Source organism: Sabethes cyaneus, chromosome 2 (assembly GCF_943734655.1).
Source record: "Sabethes cyaneus chromosome 2, idSabCyanKW18_F2, whole genome shotgun sequence".
Classification (NCBI taxonomy): Eukaryota; Metazoa; Arthropoda; class Insecta; order Diptera; family Culicidae; genus Sabethes; species Sabethes cyaneus.
The window spans coordinates 129,450,307-129,457,024 of NC_071354.1; the positions used below are offsets into that span (position 1 = coordinate 129,450,307).

Here is a 6,718-nt window from a genome sequence, read left to right on the forward strand (position 1 = left end):
AGGGCGACGCTCTTATTCTGAAAACCGACGGGTAGAAATACTCGGAGGTTCTGAAGGCCATGAGAGGAGACGCCCTACTCAAGGATCTGGGCGAGGACATGCGGAGCATCCGCCGCTCATGCACAGGCGATATGATCCTCGAGTTCAAGAAGGACGCCACCAAGAAGAGTTCCGCATACAAGTCCATAGCGGAAGGAGTGCTCTCACACCAGAAGTGACTCGAGCTTAAGAACCTGGATGAGATCACCGAAGTGCGCGAGGTCGTACAAGCTCTCGAAGAGCAAAGTGGAGTGGTGGTGGCAACCGAGGCGGTTCGCCTACGCAAGGGTTCGGCCGGGACCCAGGCAGCCACCATACGACTTCCGCTGACTGACGGAAACGACGCCCTGAAAGCTACTAGGCTAAAAGTGGGGTGGTCAGTATGCCCACTGAGCGTGCTCAAGCAGTCGGAAGCTTGCTTCCGGTATGGACGACAAGCAGGCTCCCGGCTCAGGAGGTTGTGTCAACTGCAGACGAGGGATTTGTGGTTGCCGAAGTGGGTGGAGTGCTCTACTGCAGCTGGTATGCTCCGCCGAGTTGGTCTATCGAGCAGTTTACTCGGATGGTAGACCGAGTATTAGTTGTGCTGACTTGTTTAAGGCCGGTGGTTGTGGTGGGCGACTTTAACGCTTGAGCGGTAGAGTGGGGAAGCCGTCGCACGAACCATAGTGGTCGGATTTTGCTTGAGGCTCACAGTGGCCATCAGGCCGTTCGCTATGGTGTCGATCAGATGAGGCGGCAGACGGCGAGTAGAGCCGACACTCCAACCACTCGTGAATGCAAGATATCATACTTCGATCCCGAAGTATTTTTGGAAGCGATCCGAAGAGAGTGCGGTTATCGCGGTATGCCCGATCCGAATGCTGATCATTTGGTTGAGGTACTGTCGTGAGCCTGTGACGCTACCATGCCTAGGAAAGCCAACCTAGGTATGGGAGGTCACCGGCTTACTGTTGGACAGCTGAAATTGCGGAACTCCGCGGAGCGTTCTTTCGTGCGAGCAGAATTATGCAAAGAGCTCGTTCGGACGAAGGTAGGGCTGAATGTCGAGTGGCACTTGTTGTTGCACGCGCAGCACTTAAGAGTGGGATAAAAGCCAGTAAACGAGCCTGCTTTGAAAGGTTATATGCTAGTGCCAATGCGAACCCGTGGGGTGATGCCTACAGGGTCGTAATGGCAAAGACCAAGGGCGTGATGGCGCCCGCAGAGCAATCGCCAGAGATGCTGGAGCGGATCATCGAGGGCCTCTTTCCGCGCCACGAGCCAAGGCCCTGGCCTCAGGCCGCTGAGTCGTCCCACGGCCGACGTTCCAGTATCTCAGACCATAGCGTAGGATGGTCGGCCTCCAGACGGAATCCCGAATTTGGCTATTAAAGCGGCTATTTTGGAGACTCCCGAATTATTCGGAGCAGTAATGAGTAGATGCCTGGAAGATGGCCACTTCGCGGACTGATGGAAGCGACAGAACCTGGTCCTAATGCCAAAGCCGGGAAAACCTTCGGGTGTCCCCTCGTCATATAGGCCGATCTGTCTACTCGATACTGCCGGCAAGGTGCTGGAGAGTTATCCTTAACAAACTCGAACAGTACACGGAGGGTACAAAAGGTCTGTCAAGGAATCAATTCGGCTTCCGTAAAGGCAAATCTATGGTGGATGCCATCTTGTCTGTCACTAAAACAGCCGAGGTGGCAATCCAACGTAAGAGGACGGGTATCCGCTATTGCACAGTTGTCACGCTCGACGTGAGAAATGCGTTTAATAGCGCTAGTTGGGACTCCATAGTTAACTCGCTTCGGAACGTCCGTGCCGGTGCCGGTGTCGCTGTACAGGATTCTGGAAAATTATTTCCAGAGGAGGAGGGTCAGAAGTTCGTTCCAATCACCGCAGGGGTTCCGCAAGGTTCCACACTGGGCCCGGTGTTGTGGAACCACAGAGAACAGACATTTATTTTCAAATAAAATTTCATCTGAATGGTGTGTAAAACTTTAAATGAAACACTCACTCACTGCGAATATGCGTTGTATTCGCGGGATCGTGTTGGTTCGAAAGGTTTCGAAAAATATCGCCCTTGTATCGCAAATATCGTTAATTTTGATCATTAAAAATAACGTACTTAAACGTTATATTGCAAGTGCTAGTAGTACGCAATAATTGTATTGTGAAACTGAATTGTTATTTATGCAACTTTTTACAATTAAAATGCAATAACAAAAGCACAACTTATAAAAAATCGTTTGTTATCGATATTAGCTGCATATGCGTTATAAACGAATAAAACGCATGGTGACGTTATTTCAATAACACGCATATTCGCAGTGAGTCAGGTAAAACAGTAGCGACATCTCTCTCACGCTGCACGTGTTGCGCTACGGCCATGTTGCCATATTTATTATATACACTGCTACGTTCTTCACTTTAGAATAACTGGCAACTCCAATATCAGTTACTGTAGGAACAATACGGTGTTCATTTGTTTTATTCGCAACTCTTTGGTGGAATTGGAAAATATTCAGCGAGTGGCACAATTTTCTGCATTACATGTAATCAATCATTCCATTAATCGGCCGTTTGGATCAACGGAAGAGCATTTTTGTTCCAAGGGTTGAAGTTATTAGAAGTACGTTTGGAAAGTGTGTTTAGTTCGACTGTTGCCGGTTAAAAATATCACTCTACTGCAATGAAATACGAAATGTGAGATAGAGGACAAAGTATAGCTCCACCAAACAACCAAATAAGAACAACCAAATAAACAACCCACAAATTAATAAGGCAATTGGTCAGCTGGTCTAAACCAGTTGAATCGGAATTCATCAGCATGTTTGTCCCGAAGATTATACAGAAAAGATCGTTTTGGTTCCCAGCATTACCTATATTGATGGCCGCTATCGTAGTTACACTAAGAAACAACATTTGGATGACTTGTTAGAAGTATCCAGATAATGATTAAAGGTTCTCGGGAAGCCTTTAAGACTTTTACCTATAAGAATTATCATTCTTTATTAACATTTTTTTATCCAGTTCATAGCAAAACATACAGCACCAAAGAATGCTGACGGTGTTTGTTTTTTCTCACAATTTGGAATGGTTACTAAAGTTACTACAGCAACGGAGTTGACTGTAATGTTGTGTGAGCCATCGAAGCAATCAAAGCCCAATCTATCAGCGATGCTAGCGCCACGTAACCGGATCATTACCACTTACTTTCAATATGGCGGCTTAGGTTTTTACACACCTCACGAAATTAAGATGAATGTCTGTTCTCTGTGGTGGAACGTCATGTATGACGAGGTGTTGAAGCTAAAGTTCCCGGTAGGGGTGGTGATTGTCGGCTTTGCGGCCGATATCACCTTGGAAGTCTACGGTGAATCTATCAGAGAGGTTGAGTTGATGGCTGCCCACTCTTTAAGCATTGTCGAAGATTGGATGCGCCCGAGGAAACTGGAGCTAGCGCATCATAAAACGGAGGTTATCGTGGTGAACAACCGCAAGTCAGTGCAGCAAGCAAATTTCAGCGTCGGAGACTGCACTATTTCGTCAACGCGGTCCTTAAAACTCCTGGGAGTCATGGTCGACGACAAGCTCAAGTTCGGGAGCCACGTCGACTATGCCTGCAAGAAGGCTTCCACAGCTATTTCGGCATTGTCTCGTATGATGTCTAATAGCTCTGCGGTATATGGCAGCAAGCGAAGGCTTTTAGCCAACGTGGTCCAGTCCATACTTAGCTATGGTGGACCGGTGTGGTCATCGGCGTTAGGAACCAAAAGCTACCTAAGTAAGCTGGAAAGTACCTATCGGCGCATGTGCTTGAGTGGCGATTGCGTATCGCACAGTTTCATATGACGCAATCTGCGTCTTAGCGGGTATGATGCCTATTGGCGTCATCAGTGAGGACGTTGAGTGCTTCAACAAACGTGGAACTAGAGGCATACGGAGTACCACAAGAGCGGCCTCGATGACCACATGGCAGCGGGCATGGTCGCGACCGCTCGTGTAACTTTTTCTAGCACGACTGCTTTAGCGTGAACTACAATAATCGTGTATGCTGTTTTACGAAACACTGCCTGGATTCTCCTTCAGTATCTACAACATAGTCAGCATGAAAGAAATCGCGGATTTATTATTCCACAACTTCTGGGCGCAGAAGTGTGCTGATCTCTGGAGCACTGATATGGAACAGCATTCCCTTGACGTCAAAGCAACAACTAGTTATTACTATTTTTTCTTTTTTTATCAACGACGTACAGCAGTCGGCTTTACTTTTCTGTTGGGGAAGAATAAATGCTTAATGCGAGAAATGTAGATTCAGGCAAACTGAAAATTCTTGATATTAGGCCAAAAGTATAGACTTAGCGAAGGTGAGAGTCGAACTCACAACTCCCAATCTCTAGTTGAGCGTGTTGTTTAACCAATTACACCACTAAGCCGTCTATACTCTGTGATCTTATATCAAGGTTTTGTTATGACGCGCGTGGTTAGTGGTGTAATTGGTTAAACACGCTCAACTAGAGATTGGGAGCTGTGAGTTCGACTCTCACCTTCGCTAAGTCTATATTTTTGGCCTAATATCAAGAATTTTCAGTTTGCCTGAATCTACATTTCAACATCAATCTACATCGCGTTGACGAACGTAAGCTGCTGCCACCTCCAAAAGTTTACTGTAGGGGTGAAGCGGAATAGGAATTTCTTAAAGAGCGCAAGAGATCGAAACATTTTGACAGATTTTCATCCACACGTACATACGGGCATTGCTATGAGGGTGCAAGAGATCGTTTAATGCCGTCAACGCGAATAAATGTGCGAATGAATGATAGAATCAGGCAAGCGTCATAACAAAACCTTGATATAAGACCACAGAGTATAGACGGCTTAGTGGTGTAATTGGTTAAACAACACGCTCAACTAGAGATTGGGAGCTGTGAGTTTGACTCTCACCTTCGCTAAGTCTATATTTTTGGCCTTATATCAAGAATTTTCAGTTTGCCTGAATCTACATTTCTCGCATTAAGCAACCCCAACACTAGCTATTATAGTTATACTAAGTAGCTTCAACACATCCCTCCCGAATGACCAATAAAAATAATAGAATCCATTACCTAAATTATAAATTTATATAACATTTTAACTTATTGGACTCCAAATGTAACGCTTCTCCTTATAAAACCTTGGCCTTAAACAAAGCGTAAACTAAGAGGTTGACGTAAAACTAATAAAGTTCAATTACAATTACAGTAGACTCTCGGAAAAGTTAATCGATTGGGGAATCGGTCGATTAACTTTTCCGAACTATTAACTTTTCTGAGTAGTCCTAAAACTCATTGAAAATTATGAATACAAAAGCTAAAAATGCATTCCGGGATATAGGATACATATTTTTATGTACCTGGAAGTTGTAATGGAAAGAAATATGTAGCAATATCTTTATGAAATTATAGTTTCATAGTTTTTTATAAAATAATACCTTTCACTAAGTTTAAAACAGTCGGTTACACTAGTTTACTTTTGTTTTTTCGTAGTCTACGTTTTGATTAAAAATAAGCGTTCGCGCTAATTTTTAGTTCCTTGCTGTTCCTTCTTTTGCATTTAAAATTCAATCTGAGTTTGCGCTTTTCCAGTATATTTCCAAAAATCCTGAAGTAACTATATGCCCGTATTGAACTATTGTTGCAACTGTCCGATACAAGAGTTTAATTTAATCCCAGTTATGATACGACTCTGTATGAAACTGTGGAAAGGTGACAATAAGCCGAAAAATTAGAAATAAAGATAGAAGGTAAACACACGTGTGTGAAGAAACGCTTGGACAACCAATAAATTCAAACTCTCAGAAAAGTTAAGGCAAAAATTAACTTTTTAGAGCGTTGCATGAGAGCTGATATACGCTTAACTTTTCTGAACAATTAACTTTTCAGAGAGTTAACTTTTCTGAGAGTCTACTGTACTGGGTTTCCTTTCAAAAATTTTTTTTAGCGATTTTTATACCTTTAAACTGTATATTTATGCAGCCGAAAAACAAAACCATTCGATTTTAAGACGGTAATAACCTTTTAGATTACAACTTTTTATCAGGTCAAGGAAAAAACAAGAAAATACATCAATGATGATGCATGACTTAATCGAACATACTATATGTTTATACTATTTCAGAGGCTTTTAGCCAGCTTCTGCAATTCCATTAAAAAGACAATATGCTTTTTCGAATTTTTCAAGCCATGATTTACTTTCAACATGAATCCCTTTTCGCATGATTTTTGCAAGCCTTCTAAAAATGCCAGTTTGTTTATGTTCTGCAAGTATTAGGCTGAGCATTATGCAGTTATACGCAAACTGATGTATGATCAGCACATTTACATCTTAGCATTATTGTACTAGTGTCTTTTCATATTACCAAATTCGATCTATAGTAAACCGCTCTACTCATTAATTCATATAATTTTTAGAATTACAATTTACCTTAGCGGTATCGACGATCAGTTTACACCAATTTTATCACCAGAATATAGACGAAAACAAATTACATTTATAGCATTTACATGCGGCATTCTTGATCCTATGTTAACGTAGCAAGTACACAAGTTTTCAATTTTCGTTTTAGAGAATGTATATTGTTACTTCTGATTACCAAATTATATTTACAAAATAGCAAAAATAAAAAAAAAGACCTTTGGTTTTGGCTTTTTTA

General features: G+C 42.7%; 1 protein-coding gene across 3 annotated transcripts in view; it reads right to left on the bottom strand.

The window, feature by feature from the left end:
- LOC128738565 (josephin-like protein) overlaps positions 1-6,718 on the bottom strand; it is a 49,481-nt gene extending 42,763 nt beyond the window's left edge. For all 3 annotated transcript variants that reach the window (XM_053833803.1, XM_053833801.1, XM_053833802.1), the window contains exon 1: positions 6,490-6,718. The gene's annotated coding sequence lies outside the window, so the exon portion shown is untranslated. The remainder of the gene's footprint in view (positions 1-6,489) is intronic.